This window comes from Ursus arctos, unplaced genomic scaffold (assembly GCF_023065955.2).
Source record: "Ursus arctos isolate Adak ecotype North America unplaced genomic scaffold, UrsArc2.0 scaffold_1, whole genome shotgun sequence".
Taxonomy (NCBI): Eukaryota; Metazoa; Chordata; class Mammalia; order Carnivora; family Ursidae; genus Ursus; species Ursus arctos.
Genome location: NW_026622763.1, coordinates 27,922,651 through 27,945,577, shown reverse-complemented (window position 1 = coordinate 27,945,577; position 22,927 = coordinate 27,922,651). Strand labels below are relative to the sequence as shown.

At 39.3% G+C, this 22,927-nt stretch overlaps 1 long non-coding RNA gene across 1 annotated transcript in view; it reads right to left on the bottom strand.

Annotated features, from left to right (window-relative positions):
* LOC113263387 (uncharacterized) overlaps positions 1 to 22,927 on the bottom strand; it is a 74,728-nt gene that overhangs the window by 10,946 nt on the left and 40,855 nt on the right. Inside the window, exons 3-6 of the long non-coding RNA XR_006410744.3 lie at positions 21,933 to 22,698; positions 19,793 to 19,922; positions 19,328 to 19,496; positions 4,012 to 4,116 (exon numbers count right to left, since the gene is read on the bottom strand). This is a non-coding gene — a long non-coding RNA (uncharacterized LOC113263387). The remainder of the gene's footprint in view (positions 1 to 4,011; positions 4,117 to 19,327; positions 19,497 to 19,792; positions 19,923 to 21,932; positions 22,699 to 22,927) is intronic.

Here is a 22,927-nt window from a genome sequence, read left to right as displayed (position 1 = left end):
ATTTTCTCTAGTAGGTCAAACTCCCAAACCAAAGCAAGTTCTCCTTTAAGATTTTACATTGAACAGCTAAATTTATTTTACTCTGATTAGCTTTTAAACTTTCTTAAAACTCATCATATAATTGTATTAGCGTTCTAGATGTCAGAACACAATTTTATTTGATACTATTTAAACTGAAAGCAAACTTTACCAGAAAATCATGCTAATTTTCTTTAAGCGTTCTGGAAAAGCATGGAAGGTTTTGAATTCAAGCAAATATAAAGTGTATTTATGATTTGGATTTTTACCAGTGTAAAGTGTGTATCTGGCTATTAAGTCTCATGACCACAATCTATTCATCTGTGCTATATGAGAGATTAATAAAAGTGATAATTTAAGCATTTTTCTCTAATCCTGAACATGGCTCTGCAAGCTCAGTACATTACTCTTAATTTGCCAGTGAGGAAATGAAGGTTGAGTTGGATGGAGCTTGCCCGAGTCTGCAGTAGTAGTAAGTAGGCAGAGCCCAAATTGAATGAAATCCAGGCCTTTCCAGCTCCTAAACTATGTTCTTTGGAGCCTACTGGACTGCTGGCATGAGAGAAAGTCAGTCAATTCTCCTTAACAATGACTTATTAGAACCAGTGAGTCAGCGTTCAGAGACGTTCTCCACTAAAAGTAAGTTTGAAACAGCCCCAGAGGGTTGGCCCAAGGAGGCCCTCAGCATTTAGGGAAAGCTCAAAACCAGGCAGGCATTGTGTGGAGCAATTTCCGAAGACGTCATTCTTTAACTGTTTGGACACAAGAATCACAAGAAAATTTTCAGAGCCAAATAACACTTGTTGCATGGGTAAGCCCGCCTTTGCTTTTTTTTTCCTCTTTACTAATCTAACAAGATTACAAAAAGAAAAGGCACCAAATAAAAAAAAATAATAATAATAATTTAAAACAGAGATCCTCAACTAGCAGCCTGTGACCTAAAATCAGGCCACTGGTTTTGTTTCCCCTACACGAAGATTTTATTTTTTCTAATTAGTTTCAATGCTTTAAAACAGGATATTTTCCCATAAAATTCCAGATTTCTGGCTCCTCTTAAGAATTTAGGAAATCTGGAGGCAAGAATACACAATGGGGAAAAGACAGTCACTTCAATAAATGGTAGCTGGGGAAACTGGACAGCTACATGCAAAAGAATGAAGTTGGACCACTTTGTTACACCGTACACAAAAAATAAACTCAAAATGAATTAAAGACCTAAATGTGAGACCTAAAACCATAAAAATCCTAGAAGAGAAGAGAGGCAGTAATTTTTCTGACATTGGCCATAGCATCATATTTCTAGATATGTCTCCTGAGGCTAGGGAAACAAAAGCAAAAACAAACTATTGGGACTACACCAAAATAAAAAACTTTTGCACAGTGAAGGAAGCAATCAACAAAACGAAAAGGCAGCCTACTGATTGGGAGAAGATATTTGCAAAGGATCTATCCAACAGGGGTTAATATCCAAAACATATAAAGAACTTATACAACTCAGCACCAAAAAACAAACAACCCAATTAAAAAATGAGTAGAGGACATGAATAGACATTTTCCCAAAGAAGACACACAAATGGCCAACAGACACGTGAAAAGATGCTCAACATCACTCATCATCAGGGAAACGCAAATCAAAACCACCATGAGATGTCAGTTTACACCTGTCAGAATGGCGAAAATCAAGAAGACAAGAAATACCAAGTGTTGGTGAGGATGTAGGAAAAAAGGAACTCTTGTACACTGTTGGTGGGAATACAAGCTGGTACAACTACTGTGGAAAACATTGTGGAGGTTCCTCAAAAAATTAAAAATAGAAATACTATATTGACCCAATAATTTCACCACTGGGTATTTACCTGAAGAAAATGAAAACACTAAGTCAAAAAGACATATGCAGCCCTTTGTTCATTACAGTATTATTTATAATAGCCAAGATATGGGAGCAACCCAAGAGTCCATCAACAGATGAATGGATAAAGAAGATGTGGTATACACACACACACACACACACACACACACACGGTGCTTGTAGTGGAATATTATGCAGTCCTTAAAAAGGATGAGTTCTACCATTTGCAACAACATGGATGAACCTAGAGGTATTACTCTAAGTAAAATAAGTCAGACTGAGAATACAAATACCATATGATTTCACCCATATGTGGAATCTAAAAATCAAAACAAATGAATAGGCAAACAAACCAAAAAGCAGAACAAACTGATGGTTGCCAGAGGGTAGGGGGAGGGGCAAAATGGAGGAAGAGGAATGGGAGATACAGGCCTCCAGTTACGTAATGAATAAGCCATGGGAGTAAAAGGCACAGCACAGGGAATATTGTCAATAATATTGTAAGAGTGATGTATGGTGACAGATGGTAACTACACTTGTGGTGAGTGATGTAGGAAATGTTGGGGTTCAGAGCCAACAGCCAAGAAAGAATTCTTGAGATGTCTTTGGTGCAAAAAGTGGTTTTAGTAAAGCGTGAAGACAAGACCCATGGGCAGAAAGAGCTGCACTGGGGTCATGAGGGGTGGTCAATTATATATTTTCAAGTTGAGAGGGGGCTGGGGATAGTGTAAGTCTCTAAGGAATTTTGGCAGCAAGGTTTCCAGGACCTTGAGGGGGCTAGCTATTGTTAGGAAAGGGTCATTTATTACTGTCTAGTAAAACTGTAGGCATAAGACCCTCCGGATATATATCGGTGGGCCATATGCCTGGAGGATGACTGCCAACATGTATCTTGGGAGGCAGAGATAAAGGAAGTTTCCAAAGGAATTTTTATATGTTCAAGTAGACTTACAGGATCCTGGGGGTCAGGCTAAGATTGCCTTTTGCCCTTACCAAAGTATTAACATCGAGGCAGCTGAGTTCCTAGAGGGATGTCATTCTGCCTGTTTCAAGGAGTTGTCAATGGGCTATAAGTAGTAAGGATATATGTATTTTTTCTTTCTTTTGCCTTTGTTTTCCACATCAGTAAGCACAGCATAACTTATAAAAAAGTTGAATCACTATGTGTACACCTGAAATTAATGTAATATTGTATATAACTATACTTGAATAAATTTTTTTTAAAGTACTTAGAAATTCTGTCTTCCCTGTATCCATATTCTAGCCATTGGCTGGAGCAGAATGGACTTCATTCAAGTTTAGAGAAAGCACAAACTATCCAGCTCACCATTACTTCCTCCCTCCTCACCATTACATCCCCCTCTCTCTGTGTGTTCAATTATGTTACTCATTTGTACCCAATATAGATTTTTGTGTGTGAGCGCTGGTCTGAAGCATTTATAGGACCCTTAGAGAAGTGATCCAGTCTCAGTTTTGCACAGGTCCTTTACCCAGCCTTCTTGCTTCAACACCACAGGCTCTCCGTGATGTTGGGGAAAGTTCATGAAAGAGAAAGAAGTAGGCTATAACCAGGAAGCAAAATTTGGCTTTGAGTAATTCATGCTTCTTTACAGACAAGCTGAGCTGCCATTACTCTCTGAATCCCAATTTTCTAGTGCAGAGGCTGAAACTAAGAAGGTTGGTTTGATTCCAGAACAGCAAAGAATTTCTCAACAGGCACCATCTCTCCCAGTAGGAGCAGCAGGCAGGTAAAGTAACCTGCCAATTCTCAGTGCCTCTGTGGGGCCCCTCAAGAGGACGTGGGGCTAAAATAAGCAACAAATAGGGAGATACTCTATTCGGAAAGAGATTCCCTGGTTGTGTGCCTCCCCTTTTCTCCATGTAACCCCCCATGACTGTCCCACTCATCCAGAGTTTTGAAAGAGAGCAAACACTCAGAAACAATTGGCAGGTGATTTCAAGTCATTACCTGCCTGCCACGCTAATTACTAGCCATTACCTGCCAGCAGCATGCGGTTTCATACAGTTTGTGAGACACAGGAAGGGTCTACTTAACTGAAAGGATCATTTTTCTCAGACTACAGAATGCCAGCGTTGGCAGCCCCGTGCCTACCAGTGTTACGTAATGATCGGCTGTCACTCACTCTGTACGGATTATCCTTGAAGAGGTGCACACGTGCATCTCGCATGGACAAGGCCAGAGGGATAGCCACAGTCATCGTTTGTTTCGAATTTCACATCGTTAAGTACTAAGGGGAAAAAACACAAATCCATTTTGCATTGTTCCTACTAAGACGACTCTGAAAACGTACAAAATACAGAGTGAATGCAGCTCTCTCACTTTAAAAGTACATCTTAGAATGAATATGGTTCTAGATTGCCATCTATTATTACCCATCAATAAGATAAAGTTCCACCACAACCCTAATTTGCACTCGCAGAATGGGTATTGCTAACGTCTGCAAACTATGGACGTCTCTATTAAATGAAGGTCCATCAAAAATGGTCATTTCTAACCCACACCGTATATAAACTGTGACACAATGGACAATTAAAAATTTTAATACTTTTCAGTTGCTTTTTAAATTGTTAAGAGCCAGTTCTACTGCTTTCAATTTAAGTTTGATTTTAGGTTCTTGTTCACCGATCTCAGCCTAACAAACACAGCAATTTATCGCATTTCAATTCATCTAGTTAAAACCCCATTATTTTACTCATCTGTAGCCTGGCAATGAACACAAGACGTACCAGGTATGTCACTCATTGTATTTTGCCTGAACTTTGAGGATAATTTACGGGATTTTCCAAAATGACACTTCCTTTTTATTCAGAAGCTTGAACATAAAGACAGAACACTCTTCTGACTGCAAATATAGCAATTATACCAAGTTATGCTCTGACACCGTTACCACAGGCAAGTGGCCAAAGAGCATCCGCAGTCAAAATATCTAAGCAAGTTAACAAGCTCCCTTTACTCTCTACAGAGCGGAAGAAGAAAGGGAAACCAACCCCTGAGAGATGTTAAAATGAAGGAGAAAAAAGGCTGTTGGTGTTTGTTAAAGAAAATGGTGTCAGAGTCTTGGGCTGATCAAGGTGTCGAATCCAGGCCCTGACAGATGCCCAGGCCTACGTTTGACAGGAAGCCTTTTTCCAGGTCAGATCTGCTTTGATGATCTCAACTAATGAATGACTCGGGTCTGCAAGGCCTGGCGTTGGGGCTACACCTTGCTTTCATGGTTTGGTCCTACGGGTCTGCCCTCCCTCTCACCCCCTTCTCCCCCATCCCTCATAAGAGTGAGTTTTGCCTCCTCTTTTCTCCGTTCCATTTTATAAAATATCACCACATTTACCACACAAAAGACATCGAAACTAATTAAGTAAACTCCAAAGAACTATTACAAATCATTTTTCTTCAGCCAGAGATATCAGATTTAATTAGGTGATCGGTGTTGATGGGGTACAAAAACAAAAGCTATCTCCTGTTTGAAAAGGTTCAGGCCCTATAGAGACCCAGTCTTCCCACTATGACACAAATAATAATTGAGCACTCCTTTAAAAAAAAAAAAAAAAGAAAAGGCAGGCATGAAAAGAGTTTTCTGTTAGAAACAAAAGCTTTCAACTAAGGTTTGTTTTCTCTTTTTGCCAGGTGATCTAAAAACAAAAACAAAACGAACGAACAAAACGCAACACCATCTACAAAGAAATAGCTAGAACCTACATGGATATCACCATGACACAGAATATAAAGTGATTCTAACAAGCATAATTTTTGCAAGCGATTAATCAAACTCTATTTAGCCAGTCATCTTCAATGATTATCAACAGACTTGCTTAAGAGCACAATGAAAATAGTTCATTTTCCCCAGGTTACCCATCAGATAACACCTTTTCTTCAGCATATTAAACAAAAGGCTCAAGTTCAAAGTTAATACAGCAGTTGAAAGATGTGCAATTTCGTGTGATAGACGGATTGGTTGTTCATAAAGCAAGTGGGAGAAAAACTGTAGACTCGACTTGGCTCCACGTCAAGCCCTGCATCGTGGACGAACGTGAGCCCCGTTTCTATCATTCACTAAGAACATGTTATTTTGATATATTGGCAATAAATAATATAGGATGGGGTAATTATTTTTGAATCAATCTTTATCATGAATTAGTTGTCAGTCTCCGATATACAGACGTGTTAGATCTTAAAAGAAGACGGTATTCTTTTCGAAGAAAGACAGTTTACCTTTATCACAATATTTATTAGATTAGAAGTTAAAAATGTGATGCCACTTTTTTAATTTTCATACCACAGACTTACGACAGCCAGACTTCTTACGACAACGAAAAGCCGTGTCATTTTGGTCTTAACTGTTTCTCCTACACACATGAATACATTAACAGACACATTTAGAGATTACGAAGCAAAGCGGATGGATACTGGCTTCCCTATGATAAACAGTAGATCTCTTTTGATTCTAACTGGTATTTATAGTTTGAAGCAGGTCCGAATAATGGCTTTTTTATATGCCGTTGTTAAACAATTTTCCTGGAATTTCTAGCCAACAAATGCACATAACTTTATATGGCGGAATGGCCCTAAAGCAAGCCTGAAACAGTCATGCAAGTTACCAAAAAGGCCAATGCAATATTTCCCAAGTTTAAGTACACCTCAAAATTCCTTTCTTTAGCTCCTAAAATGTTGAAAGGAAAATAATTTTCTACGTTGGCATTTAAATGGTATCGTTCCATGCGAAAAGAGTTACTAAGACATTTGTTGGAAGTCAACAAAAATAATTTGGACATATTTTGAACTTATTTTATCTGACTCCTCGACATTTAATTTGGTGTGAAAAACGGCAACGGTCGAAAACAGATGTTAAGGGGCCAAGTATACAGCAGAGGTCAAAACAAACATAAAACACCGCTTCCATTTCTAAAAGAGGGGAAAAAATGATTCCTCCAGCAACAAGTTCTATGTTAAACCTGCTTTTTTATTGTTCTGCTTGGGATATCTGTAGACTGTACAACGCAACGCTGTCTGCCGCGGAGCAGTACCTCTCAGCACTGGTAATTTAAGACTTTCTTCTCTGTAATACACTGAACCATCATAACCTGTCTCTTCCCATTTAGTTTAACCTACAACCACCACATACTGATTTGGCTGTGTGTGGCTTTTTCTATTGCCATTTATTACTCTGCTCGACTCCTGAAATTCTGTTTGCAATTTAAGGCCACAAATTAGAAGCGTAAGTCATCTGTTTCCTATAATCCCCCTGTCAGGACTGGAATCACATTTGGAGCTCAGCACTGAGTCTGGGCCCAGGCCCTTTCAGACTTTCTGATTGGCTGGCCTCTCTAAAAGCTGCAGCGGGATAAATAAAATGCTCTGGAAAATAGAGCTTTTTGCCCTCCCTTCCCCAAGAAAAGGGATGAAAGAAAAGGAACCCGAGTTTCAAATATTTTTCTTTTCCCTTACATAATTCTCAAATCAATTGCTACAACGGTAGGTTGTTGATTTGTTGGGTTTTTTTCCCCCAATAAATAGCAGAGCTGAATATTATTCTTTAAGGACAAAATGCAAAGTATTGAAGATTCCATGTGAAAGAAAAGTGTAATCCTGCCTCAATCCGCTATGTATTTTTGCTACATGTGGAATACCTTTTATAAGTCCTGCCATTTTTCTTACAAAACACATTTCTTTTTTATATTGCAGATGTACTAATTAGCTGGGTATTTTTTTAATAGTGTCCTAGATCTTTTGCTAAGCTAAAAATCTATGAAATCCTCATCCACTCCTGTTACCGGGCTTTCCCTTTTAAAACATTTTGGCAAATTTTACTTACTGTCCCTGGGTTTTATAGAAAATTTTCAAGAAATCAAATATGAAATTAGTTTATCTTTGTAAAATACATTCATCCTTTAAGCAACATAAGAATTTCAAATTTTGGGACTATGACTGTTTCTTTTTCCTCAGTTCATTTTAATAGATTTCCTACTATCCCGGTTGTGGCTTCAGACTCTTAGCATTTCATATTTTAAAATCTTTCCATTTTCTTTCTGTTACACTTTAAGTGCGCAACATACCAGATTACATATTAAAGAGAGCAAGATACAAAACACGAAAGGAACACCAAATAGCCATAGCTAAGACCGTACTCTGAGTTCTCAGTGCAATTGCGAACTACCACTGGGCTTTAAAAAATCATTAGTGAACAGGAATAAAATCCAACAGACTGACTCATGTTTATTAATATACTTGTACTAACCATACCTGGGCCAAAAGGTTGGAAATAAATGGATCAATATTAGATGAATGCCCCAAAAGCAGAGTTTATATTTCAACAGAGAGCAGAGTTTAATGGGGGAAATTATATATGCGATGCAAGCTAAATTTTAGCCAAAAATAAAAACTAAGTTAAAAAATAATAACAAGTGATTTTAAGAAAAACAAGAGAATTTAAAGAGAAACAAAGGAATCATAATATTAAATCATTTTAAAGGTATGTGATTATTTACAGCACCACTTTTGTGCTTCTGCAACTTAAATTTGGTTTCTTTTCTTTTTTTAACAGTAATTTTTGCAGGCTGGTAGTCTATAGTGTGGCCTGTGATGTCTGGTAATTTAAAAGAAACAAAGGAGGAAAACTCGCCAAGACGTTGAGGTTTCAAAAAAAAAAACAAAACAAAACAAAACAAATAGCTACCGTACATGCGCACTCTATTTTCTAGTTTTTTTTTTTTTCAACTATACTTTCTGTGTTGCAGATTTATTTAATAAACAAATGCATCTTCTGGGCCCATAATACACAAATGCATGCTACTGTTAATTCATTTACAGAATGCGCCGTGATGGCCCCTGAGCAAAAGAGCAATCTTGTTATAATGAATGTGTACTATTCTTAATAAGCACACTGTAGCAACGACCCGCACTGCACACAAAAGCACACCCAAACCATTTGGTTTGTTCCCAGAGCTCGGACACCAGCACCACTATTAAATAGCTGTGCGCTGGGAGAGCAATCCAGTATTGGCATGCAAATGAGCGCACGAAGAGGCCAGATGCTGCTCTTTAGAAAGGAAAAGTGCCTCCGCTCAAATTTGGGGGGAGAGAGAACCTGTGAATGTTGCAAGGGCAGGGCAGTTTCGAGATTGTGCTCCATTATATTTCTGACAGGGGTGGAACCGCCGGTGGGATGAACCTAGGACCGATGAATAGAGCAGAACTTTTCGCAAACACAGGAGCATTCAAGCACTCCGTATTTCCATGGGTTCCCCTAGAGATTGCCCACCACATTTTTGGTTTTGTTTTTTGTTTTATTTGTTTCTTTTGGTTTTTTCATGTCTTCCTTTCAGGTCCAGAATGATGACTCTGGCATTGGAAACTTGAGAGACTTCATCTCTGCTTTTTAAGTTGAAAGTGTACTATGCATAGGAGTTCAGTGATTCTCAAAAGCTTTATCATTCCAAATAAAATATTAGGTTATTGAAAAGAATGTGAAATCTTTCTTCTCCAAATGAGCTCATCATGCATGATCTTCATCTGTGTTTGGTGAGCTTTCATAATTTGTAGTGGGCATATGACCCATTCGTAGCTGCCTTTATCTTATCATAACATTTGACTGCCTTGAGGATAGAGTAGGAGGGAAGCCAGTACTCGAGAGACTGAAACTGGCCTCGCAACAACTTTGGTAGACTGTGTTCGAACCAGAATCAAGACGTTGCTTTTCCTGTTGGCTCATTTTTCATGTTTTCTTCTTCTCAATGTTTAGGGAGTCATTGATTTATTTGATTTCTTGAAGATAGTAGGAGATGATAAGGATTGAAGTCATGGGTATGTGTTTTGAGAAAAGGACTAATGAAAAAGAAACAGGAACACCCATACAAGTAACATTCACAAGGGTAGATAACAGGATTCCTGTGACACTGCTAATTAAAATATATAGGTGTAATATGTCTCCTTTATAATAATAGCAGTTGGGGACAAGACCTTCCTCTACCCTCATTATTAATCACGTAATAATAGAATTTACCATGTAATTCCAGTACACATTTATTGACTCCCTATTATATGCTGGATGCTGCACAAAGCTCTAAGAAGAGCTGTTATGTCACAGGAAATATAATGGTACCTGGTAGTGGCCAAGTCTACACATTAAATCTCCTGATCACGGTTTATCAATTATAACCCCACAATAAATAAATCTTCTATGCAGAAATGCTGACTTCAGTAAAAATAGAAATGGATATAAATATATCCAGTAAGAATATATCAATTTTTTTCTTAGTCGCTCATAGCAGTCTCTAAATTTCTGAGCAGCCCTTTCCTATCAGTCAAGCGGTCCATAAAATTCATCCAAACATTAATAAATATGTATTGAGCACGATATCAGTTTCCTAGGGCTGCTTGGATAACAAAGTATCACAAATCAAGTGGCTTAAAACAAAAGGAATGTCTTCTCTCACAGTTCTGGAGGCTAGAAATCCAAAATCAATGTGTTGGCAGGGCCACACTCCCTCTGAAAGCTCGAAGGGAGGATGTTTCTTTGTCTCCTCCAGCTCGAGAGCCCCAGGTGTTCCCTGGCATGTAGCACCGCGACTTTGATCTCTGCTTCTATCTTCACATGGCCATATTCCTTCTATGTCTCTGTCTGTGTCTCTTCTCTTTCTGTAGACACCAGCCACATTGGATGAGGGCCCACCCTAGTTCAGTATGATCTCATTTTATCCTGATTACATCTGCAAAGACCCTATTCCCAAATACAATAACCTTTCCAGGTACAGGGTGTTAGGACTTCAACTTCTTTGGGGGCAGGGGGATTGGGGGGGGGGACAATTTAACCCATTACAAGCACTTACTAAGTACCAGACAATTGCACTTGGGAATTTTTATCACTTGATTGTAAAAGAGTCCTATGAAATCTGTGGTGGAATTCATCACCAAAATGTTGTTGAAGATATTCTTACTTCATCATAGGGAGTCATCTCTTTGTGAACTCAGGAAAAAGGACTCAGGACTCAGCATGAGGAATCAAGGTCCTTCCAATTGTCTCTGAATCATTTTAGATGTATTAGTCTCATAACTGATCTTATTTCCCTCTTTGAATTGGCTGCTAGCAAGTTCAGAATCAAATTTGGACCCACCACAAGTAAGTATGTAGTAACTTCATAATTGTATTTTATATGGTGAACTTTACCCAGTTTTATCTTATTTTTCTACTTTTTCTTGTTGCCATTTACATGTTTTTATCTTGTCAATGAATTATTGGAAATGATATCTAAATGATTCATTTTGAAGCAAATTTATTACAAATAATTTACTACAAAGAAATTTTTTAATTAGGATAGACCCAAATGAATTTCATTTTCCCTAAAACAAAAACAATTTAAAAGCCAATATACGCTGTGAAAATGAATCCATTCCAAACACTAACTTCTCTGTTCTCAATGAGTAAGAATAACCAAGTATTAATGATACACCACAGGACATTTATAGGCTAGGCTGAATCCTCACGTAATACTAAAGCTTGAGGGAAACCTTTGAAGCAAAGTTTCTGAAAACTTCTGTGCCCTATAATGAATGAAAAAGTGAAAACCAAGGGATTAACATGAACACTTGCTTCAGGTATCTGAAAGCTATCAAATAGCAGATGGAAGAGACATTGTATTCTCAGAATCAATATTAGTATCAATAAGTATAGAATATTACAAGACAGAGTGAGATGAACTAATAATTCAAGATGATCAACAGTGGGAATGAGCGTCCCATTCTCCACTCTCCCTTATTAGAAATGTTCAAGCTAAGGCATATCGTCAGTCAGGAGCTGAAATAACGTAAGAATTTGGCTCTAAGAACCACATTTCCTTCCATCCATATCCAAAAGCCTAAGATCAATGATTAATAAAAACATACTGCCATTATTTTATTACAATTGGACCCATTTAAAGAATTCCAAAATTCATAATAATTTCACATTTAGAAAAGAGCTAGACATAGTCATAAGTCTATCTAGGCACCAGTTGTATACCAAAACTTCCTTTCTACAGTTTTACTGAAGAACACAGCCACGAAATAAAGAATTTCGATAAGCAGGCTATATATCATCTTACTAATTGTAAAAAGAAGCAACTAAATCATAGCAAGACAAAATGGTCCAGTGACATGAACGAAATCTAGATAGCATCACCAGAATTACAAACGGCCAGCCCTGAGACTGCAGTGGGGATGTAGCCACACCACCTTCCAAAGAATCAGAAAATCATGACAACCATTACCCAACCACTCAACTCAAACCATACGTGGCTTCTTCTTACGCAATATCCAAACATCCAGTTTCCAAATCCAGTCAGTGAAAAGCACAGGGTAACCCTGTGACTCTTTGTGTGATGATTGTGAATGTGCTCCGGAGTCTCCTAACTTTCAGACCACATCCATGCACCTTGGCCTTTGTCATAACAAAAGGTTTCTGCTACTCACCTATCCCAGAACCAGATTTCCATATGGCAGGATGGTAGGATTCACCTGGTCATCTCCCTATAAAAAGGTCTACCGTGCTGTGCTGCCTTTTGATCCCTGGCTTTTCTTTCAAAGGCATGTGCACTCAGTTTAGTAGATGAGATCATTATTCCTTATTCCCTTTCCCCGATGGATGACAAAATATTCAAACAAAAACTGAGCAGTCCCTCCATGTTGTTTCTGGCTTTACCAGTGACATGCTCCGTAACTTTACCCAAGTCCCTCACTCCTTCTATGGACAGGGTCCTTCAGTGGTAAACTGGAGGCTGTTAGTTTCACCAGATCATATTCAGGAACACTAACGTCTGCACAGGAAAGCTCCTATAGACAAGGGAAAGTATTATCATTACTGTTGTTGTTTTTGACCAATACAGCTGCAGAACTTGAAGATTTAAGGTCTCCCCGTGGATTTTGCTGTGGCCTCCAGAATCTGAGATTTAATTTTAAAAGAATTAAATTTCCAGTCTGCTTTTCAGTGGTAACTGTGAGAACGTATGCTGACAGACTGTTGTCTTCAGAGGCAAAATCCAGACACACTAAGACAATGCCACAGCTTGAACAGGGGTGACCCCTTCCCATTCATCTTAATGGAGTGTTAAACTTGAAGCCTAATTAGGTCCACTTAAATGCCAACATTATTATACTTTTCTCTGCTTATCTTCATACCAGAAACAATCAACTAATGCACTCATTTAATCTGAGTGCGTGCAACGATCACATCCAGACACCCTGTCATTTTGATAGCCTCCTTCGCAGTCATAAAAGTACAAGTTTTAAACTTGCACTTGGTTGTTTTTAATTATCCACATAATTAGATTACTTTCTACTACCTTGAAATTTTAGAGGTGAGATTGTGTACACATATATATGATGTTTGTAAGGCAGTGGGGCCTGATCGCTAGTCCTATAATGAGAAGCTGGTATCAAACTTGCTCCCAGGATAACAAACTAAGATGTGTTAAATGAAAGATCCCATTCCTGCCCTTCAGAGAAGGCTCACAGCTTTATAGTTTAGCCTTTGTGTATGCGCCTGAGCTTTCTACATTCCCTTTCTGATTCATCATTGCTGTGTGGACTCGATTTTAATTTTTAATCCTATGACAAACCTTGGAAGAAATAGAATTAAAAATACATAAATCCTCGCTTGCTATTTTGTACCTAGAAGGATCTAGATCTAGGCCCTTAATTCAAAGTCCTTGACTACCTTATAAAATATCTCGTAAAAGTGTATTTATTTACTCATGGCTATAAGGAGATTAGTCTGTTTTTCTTTAATGGTCTCTGCACCAAGATGGCATACAAGAAAAATTTTTGGAAGTTTGTCATGCAGGCTTAGGGCTAAAGACATCAGTGGGTGTCTTCAAAACAGGACAAATTTCTCAGCCCTCTGCCTACACACCTACCACCTCAGGCCATGCCCCATATGCCCTAAGCATCTGAATGTCAAAGAATATGAGCCTTGGAGGGACATTTCCCAAAGGTGTCTGTAACAGACATTGCTAGTGCCCACTTTGGTTTTCCAACCATTCCTAGATACACAGAAAACTGAGTTTCTTATCCCCTCATGCAGTTGAGTGGGACTGTGACTGATTCTGGCCATTGGATTGGGACATGGAGGTCACTTTGGGGAGGAAGTACTTAAGAGCCAATGCATAATCTCTAATGTTTTCTTTCTCTGCTTAGACAAACCCTAAAGCCCCATGTCAAGAGAAAAGTGTCATGAGGTAGACACAGCCTGGAAGGCTCGGTTTCTACATGGAGGACCCCTGGAAAGATGCCTGGGCCAGCAGAAGGTTTGCATGACTGAAAATAATACTAGAATTTTGGTTAACCATTGAGACTGTAGTGTTGTTTGTTGCTACAATATTACCTAGGAATTCTGGTCTAAAACAATGTGTCCGAATTAATTTCCAAGCCAAACCTCACTAGATGGACTCCCATAGGTAACCGTCATCTCTACCTTCTTCTAGCTTCAAATACAAGAGAGTGAACAAATAAAAGTTCCAGAGTCACTCTGGACAGTCCACCAAGCTCCAGTTTCCCTCCTCATTGTTGATGCCCTCATCTTTTATACTTTCATCTTGAAAGAAGTGGATTAAGTCACATCACCAGCTGCTCTTTTCCACCAAGAAAGAAAGGTGGGAGACAACCGTCACTCACAATGCTCAGGGCATTTTCCAGAAACAGAGAATTGGTATCCAAAACCAGACTAGAGCCAAAGAGAGCTGGGGAAAAAAACCCTTAGGTAAAACCCTAAAATTCAGGTTTGCATTATCCAAGTAGGCGTTAGTGCAATTGCCCATTAGCTAACTACAGAAATAAGGCACTATCCATTGCAGAGGACTGGAAGAACAAAAGTTATACATAATCTTTAAAAAGGGGCTTGGTTAATAAAAATATCAAATTATATCTGAATTGAGCTAAAAATATCAAATTATATTGAACCTTTTAGATGGTACTTGCAAACATCTAAACTTCTAAAACAGTGGCTCTGAACATTTTGAAAGGTAAATAACTGATTTTTACTTTGATAGGAATGTGTTTATGGTGTTTACATTAAATCAGGTCACATGGTCCTAAATAGTTTCTGACTTCAGAGTTTGTTCCCTACTTACAGACTCAGTCATGCAAACTCCCTAACTGATCCATAGATAATAAAGAGCTCCAGCTGGGACTTAAGAAGGAAAAGTGAGTCTTACAGAGCCTTAGTAAAGAAAGGAGTAAATGTATGAGATGCAGATAAAGGGAAAAGCTACTGCTGGCAAGAAATGGGCGAGCCACCTGATTAGGAAGCCCTGTGAGTTAACTAAGGATCTCTTTGGCTGGCACAGAAGATCACAAGCCAGGAAGGCCATGTGCAAAGTGGAAAGCATACTCTCATGGGAATTATTTGGGTCTAGGAAAGCAACTTAACTCTGTGACCTTAGGAAACTCAGTCTTCCATGCAGGTAGCATAAAAATACCTACCTCACAGGGGTAGTATGTGGATTAAAATTTGAATAAGACTTGCACATAATATTCCTAGTACACTGACCATAGATAGTAAGTTTTCAGTTAATATTAACTCTTATTATTTGGGGCACCTGGGTGGTGCAGTTGGTTAAGCATGTCCAACTCTTGGTTTCAGCTCAGGTCGTGATCTCAGGCTTGTGAGATTGAGCCCTGCGTTGGGGTCCACACTTAGCACAGAGTCTGCTCGGGATTCTCTCTCCTCCCTTTGCCCCTTGTGCTTGTACTGTCTTTATATATAAAATGAATAAATACATCTTAAAAAAAAAAAAAAGATTCTCCCTCTCCCTCTACCCATCCCGCTGCTCATGCTATCTCTCTCAAAAAAATAAAAATAAAAAAATAACTCTTATTAGATTTGCATGCTATGTGAATTTTTAATTTTGTATTGAGGTATAATTGACATATTTAACTTAATAAAACCATATGTACAGACCCAATGATAATATTATTATTATAGGTGAGTCCCCTCAATAATTGTGTTTCTCTGAGTGGGAAGTGAGATGTAATTTTGACATTTCTTCATTTGATCCCAACACCTAAGTCTCTCATAGTGCAAACATTCCCCAGGGACATATGAGTGATATAATGGAGTTTTTAAAAATTTTTTCACCATTTGGAAATTATCCCTAAACACTGCATAAAGTGCACACTACTGTATTAAGGAATCCTTGTACTGCAGCTTGTGAAGGATTACTTACAGTTTACTAAACATAATTTTTATTTGTTCCCTCTTCCACCATGAAAAGTAACATGGTGCTACAAAGAATACAGCACTGAGGTCAGCAGACCTGAGTTCAAATCTGAACTTCACCATTTACTAGTTCTGATGCAAAAGCAAGTCCTGAACCTCTTTGAACTTCCATTCCCCATTGGTAAAATTGGGATAACCTCAAAGGAATGTAGTAAGAATTAAATCAAATAACACATGCAATGTCCCTAGCATAATGCAAGCAAAAATTTGAACTCTCTTCCAAGATCATAAACCCCAATAATTCTAATATAGAATTATCAGAACCTTGTATTATTTGTGTGCCTCTCTCTCACACTAGGTTATGAGTTTCTTAAAGGTAATAGGTAGGATGTTTTGTACTTTGTCCTCCACGCATCTAGAACAGAGTTAGGAGTTTGGTTATGATAGAAAGAGAAACCAAGAGTGATTATTGGGGGGCGCCTGGGTGGCTCAGTCGTTAAGCATCTGCCTTCAGCTCAGGGCATGATCCCAGGGTCCTGGGATCGAGCCCCGCATCGGGCTTCCTGCTCTGCTGGGAGCCTGCTTCTTCCTCTCCCACTTCCCCTGCTTGTGTTCCCTCTCTCGCTGGCTGTCTCTCTGTCAAATAAATAAATAAAATCTTTAAAAAAAGAAAAAGTGATTATTGGTTTCTGAGTACAAATGAAATAAACACAACTATATTATCTCCCAGAAGCTTGAAAAAAAACTCATCCAAAGGGGTGCCTAGGTGGCTCAGTCAGTTAAGCATCTGCCTTTGGCTGAGGTCATGATCCCAGGGTCCTGGGATCAAGCCCCACATCGGGCTCCCTATTCAGCACAAGGTCAGCTTCTCCCTCTCCGTCTGCCCCTCCCCCTGCTTGTGCGCTGTCTCTTGCTCACGTGCACCTTCTCTCTTTCTCTCTCAAATAAATAAATAAAATCTTAAAAAAAAAAAACAAAAAAAAAAAAACCTCATCTGTAAGCATTGTCTCCACTCACCTCAAATTCTCAAAGGTATTAATTCCCACCATGCTGACACTGCTTTGGCTAAAGCGCCCACTGACCTCCATGTTGCCAAATCCAGTGCTGTGTTCTGTGTTCACTCTCTCAAACTCTCAGCACTATCTGGTGCAATCGACTGCTTTTTCTTAAAACACTTTCTGCTCTTGGCTTCCAGGACACCATACTCTCATGGCATTCCTCTGTTCAGTCTCCTTTGCTGTGTCTTCCTCTTAAAAAAGTGTAGGCGTCTAAAATTTGTAGTGCTCAGCTCCTTCCTGGCCCTCTCCTCTACACACTCTCACTAGAGAGCTCATCCATTCATTCGTCAGATAGCGAGCACCACTCAAATACTAACAAATTCTAACATCTTTATCTCTAGCCCTGACCATTCCCCAGAAATCCAAACTTCCATAACCAACTGTTACTTGAGGTCTTCATTTGTATGCCAAATGAATCTTTCAAAATTCACACACATAAAAAAGAAAGTATGGTTCCCTCTTCCCAATCCCAGCTGACTCCTGCCCCAAGAATCTCCATCTCCATAAGTAGCACTAGTCTCCCTAGAGACTGAAACAATACTCTAGCACAGGGCTTCTCAAACTTCCATGCATGTATGTATCACCTGGCGGTCTTCTAATTCAGCAGGTCTGAGTTATAGCATACGATTCTGCATTTATAACAAGTTTCAAATGATGTGATGCTGCTGGTCCTCAAACCACATTACTGAATAGCAAGGACCTTGGAGGTAATTCTTGGTGCCTCTGTTTCCCTCATGCACATTCCCCACACATATTCAAACAATCGGTAATGCGTAATTGATCACGTTTTTCCAGAATCTATTTTCCAACTCATAACACCTAGTCAGTACCGCCATCACCTTTCCCCTGTTCTACTGACATAGATTCTCAACGAGTCACCTGTTTCTACTTTGTCCCCTGCCCTGTAGGGTGTTCTGTCCACTGCAGCAGTAAAATACCAATTACATCAGATCACTACTAGCCAACAGTTTTTCTATCACACCTACAATTAAATCCCATCAATGACTTTAGAATGGCCCCTGCCTGTCCTGCAACCTCATCTGGTATCACTCATACTCTGTCCAGCATGAGCCAGCCACACCGATCTCTCATTCCTTAAATTTGCTAAGCTCACTCCCACCTTGAGGCATTCGCCCTTGATCTTTGCCCTTGATCTTTTACATGGCTGGCTCCTTCTTGTCATTCAAATCACAGCATAAATGTCACCCAAAGTGACCTTTCTGAACACCCAACCCAAAATAGCCACTCTGTCACCTGTCTCTTGGTATCAAATCACTGTTTTATTTCTCTGTACTTTACTTATGCTATGTGATATTTTTCTGGAATATTTATTTGCTCATGTTCTGTCTCTCTTCCTCTCTCCCTACCTCAATGTCAATCATCACTCACTCTCCTGTTCTCTCTTCCTCCCTCCACCTCCTTTCACCCCCTGAAAGCAAAAACAATGTCTGTCTTATTACCTGTTGTGATCCCTGCACCTAGGTCGATTCCTGGAATGTAGTAGGCACTCAACCACCACTTGCTGTATGATTGCATGAGTAAATGATTGAAGGAAAAGTTCCGGAGTCTACTGCAGAGTGAGAGGGGACATGCAGCTCCCTGGCATCCGGACCTTCTACTTTGTCCTGCAGGATCCTTCTGAGTTTCCTCTCTGAGACCGTCTGATCCCACATGGTACACTTACAAGTGAAGATGATCATCTGGGGGTAAGTTGTCATTATTTTTGTCACCAGAGGACCTTGTGTTTCATAGTCTCTGCCACAAGCACTAGAATTCAGCTTATTTCAAAAGAAGCTAGCCAGGTTCTCAAAAAGAGCAGTCCCTCTGAGCATGGACTTCATTTCCATGACTCTCCCCTGGTCACTTTCAAAAGCTTTACTTAACTCCATCTATTATTTGAAGGGTTGGGGAATTGAGGGTTGGAATGGAGCTGACTCATAGCTATTTGATAGGATTATTATAAAATATAAGCATGGAAACAAGGAGATACTAATGGATCACAAAGTGTAGTCCCCCAACCAGTGGTATCTACATCACCTAGGAGCTTGTTAAAAATGCAAATTCTCAGGCTCTGCCCCTGACCTTCTGAACAGAAACTCTGGGGACGGGCCCAAGCAATCTGTGTTTTAAAGGTTCTCCAGATTACTCTGATGCCTGCTACAATGTGAGAGCTACAGATTTAAACCATTCACACATACCACCATGACTTTTCATTGCTCAGGAAATACTCAAAGACTTAGTTTACTCCTTGCTTCTTACAGCTCGCAGTGCCAGCCGCACGTTCTCCTGCGCCTCTCAGAGCCATGCCTCAAAAAATGGATAAAATCAAGGACTTTCTGCTCACAGCCAGGCAAAAGGATGCCAAATCTGTTGAGATCAAGAAAAATAAGGATAAGGTGAAGTCTAAAGTTCAATGCAGCGGATACCTTCACATCTTGTCATCACAGAAAAAGAGAAGGCAGAGAAACTGAAGCAGCCCCTGCCCCTCGGTTTGGCAAGGAAGGAGCTGAAATGAACCTGGCACACTGATTTCAACTGTGTTAAAATTTTTAAAATTCATAAAAAAAGAATACTTAGTCTAGGCATTAAATAATATCCAAAAGAGTGACTCAGACCTGCACAAGTTGTCTTAGCAAGCAGATATTCTGGAATGTTTGACTGACCTTTGCTTATCCAAGAAACAGGACTCAACCAAACTCCTTCACTCAGCTTCCTTTTACCTTCTTTTTCATTCTCTGTTGTTCCTTCCGGTGTAGCTGATAGCACTCCAGTGAAACCACTGGTTCTCGGTAACTGAGAAAAGAAATAGCACCTGAGTCTTAAACTAACTCTGCTGGGTAACTGGCCTGTAAACACACACACACACACACACACACACACACACAGAGCACCTATTCAGTTGCTAAAAGAAATTCCAAGTGTGCAGTCATATCTGAACTATATGTCTGTCACCCAGTTGCTCAATGAACCAAATCTCAGCAACCTCAACATGTATTCAGTTCAGGCAGATTTGATATTCTCAGCCTCACAACCACAGCATCTACCTGCTTTCAGTTTTGATCCTAGAAATATTTCTGTGTCGGCCATCACCAGTTTCAAGATGAGAACTTACATAAGTTAGTGGTGAGTGAATTAGTTTAAAAAAAAAAAAAAGAGAGAGAGCTAGTCCTTGTGTGCATTGATTCCCAGTGTTGGTGGCTAAAATCCATGGAATCACTGGGGATCCATGTTTTATTAAAACAAAAGCAGATATTGTAGATTGCTTTGTAGGTCATGGTTTGCATGAATTGCTCTAGTCACATGTAGAGACAAAGCCCTTTTTTCTACTACCCACCCCCAGTATATTTGTTGATTCCTATTAAATTTCCCAGTTGTCAAAAAGAAAAGTAGCATTATGACTAAAGTCATAAATTAAGGGTGATGTTATCACAGAAACCTGAGATGAAGAACATAGAGGACACTCCAGGAAATTTGAATAAACAACTTGATCGCCACTTGGTTATATATGGGGATTGTGCACCTAAGAAAAACATTAGTGAGGGGCGTCTGGGTGGCTCAGTCAGTTAAGTGTGCGACTCTTGATTTCAGCTCAGGTCATGATCTCAGGGTCATGGAATCCAGCCCTGCATGGGATTCTATGTTCAACAGGGAATATGCTTGAGATTCTCTCTCCCGCATTCCCCTTGTCTTCCCCCCTGCCTTCTTTCTCTCTGTCCACTCCCAGCCTAACCCCTCTCACTCTCTAAGGTAAATAAATAAATCTTTAAAAAAAAAAAGAAAAAAGAAAAAAAACTTTAGTGAAAAATGAAAACAGTGTTGGAAAAGTGTTACTTAGATTACCCTAACATATTCTAGAATGTCATTCATTCTTACATGAATTTTGTCTTCTTACCAAACTAGGCTCCCTATGTTACAAAAAAATGAAACTCACAGAAATATTGATCGTGTTCTTCAATGTCAATATTATGAAAAGATTCTATTTTGATTTAAATATTGCCTTAATTGCAATACCATTTCCCAATTATATCAGACATGATTACTGAGGCCTTCGTACGCTTACAGTACATTGTTCATTTTAATAATTATTATGAACCTATGAGGAGAACAGAACAAAGATTATTCTCCCCGTACAAAATATCAACATGTGAGTCAGAGATGTTAAATTTAATCAAGACCACATAACTAAGCCACGTGGAGTTGAAGAGAATTCCAGATCTAGCACTTTTTCTTTTATGTAATACACACTTGACTGCTATTCCCAGATATCCTATAGGGTGGTAGAAGAAATCTTTGTTCAATAATTTAATGTTGCTTTACTCTATCCTGATCATGAGCTTTTTTTTTTTAGCCATAATGACAAATGCTGTTTTAAACACTATATTCACTGACTGATATAAGAAATCACCTTCTGAAGACCCAGGCCCACCCCACACTCTGCAATGTGTCTTACCATGCTAATGTAAAATGTGGCGGGTAGCAACAGCAGGGAGCACAGAGAAAGACATTCATCACACGAAGAAATGGCACCTATTGATTTCTCTTCCCATTGTAAGAGACAGGTAATACAATTTCATTGCCTATTCAATATGAAAATAGAACTTAATGGAGTTATGGTTTATGATTTGGCCATTGTGTCATGCTTCCCTTCCAACAATCTCTTCTCCATCTCAGACTCTATCCCAAGACACTAGGTAACAGCTAGGTCTACCCATCTAGGAGCAAATGCCATTGGTTGTACAGAACATGAAACAGAGCATATCAAAGAAATAATGGATGAGAGACCAGTCTCTACAAGGTACTCACCTCCAGTAACCATCCCTGAAGAGCACGGGCGTACATGCCCAGAGGGTCCGTCCCCCAGCAGCACAAAAGAAAAGCCCACACTGCCCCAGAAAATATGGTTAGCAATCTGAAAGTCATGGCAATTCGAGAATTGATTAGTTGTGGCCGTGTTTCTTCCAGGAGAGATGTAGTCTCAAAAAGCAGGAAGGTGGTAGGTTTGTGTTTTACTCTTTGGCTTTTTTCCATGAAACCAGCTGCTAATGTTGTTGAGAGACAGTTTTCTGTAGGTCTCTCATTTTCTGTATATCTTGCAAGCAGAAGCGCTGACTTTTGTCCCAGACTATATTTGTGTAGTGAACACTCACGGAAGACAGAGGTATTATCCCCATCCCAAGTAACGGGTCAGCAAGCTGGTTTCCCAGTATGAAACTTTCAGATTCTCCAAGTGCAGGGTTTCTCTCCTGTAATACAACTTAACTGAACCTGTGGGGGTACCTGGCTCCCTTAGTGTCGCTCAGTAAGAAGGGAGGTTTAGGACTCCAAATATGCTGATGTTTATGCTGCTTGCTGAGTTATGAGTAACAAAATCCGTGTCTCTGATCTAAATCTCTCTTGCTGACTTGGCCTTGAAATGCCCAGGTAAAATTAATCGTTATAAGAGTTGTGGTCATTTATACTCAGTTTTTCTCAGGTGAGTCTGCTAAATTACAAATTTGTGGTGTTAGTCACACTTCCCTGCTACAGAGATTAGTACTGTCCTTTACTGTTGGTCTTTGGTATTGTTGGCCTAAAAAAGGGAAAAAATAATGAGAGATTAATGAGAGAGTATTTACAGCAAAACTTTTGTTCAATACTAAAAAAAAAAAATGGTAAAAAATAATCTACATGTTTGCCTGTGCGGACAAATTAGGTGAAAGTAAATTTCAATCAACAATAGCGAAATTATGGAAAGGGCCCAAATATCCATCAACTGATGAATGGATAAAGAAGATGGGGTATATATACAATGGAACATC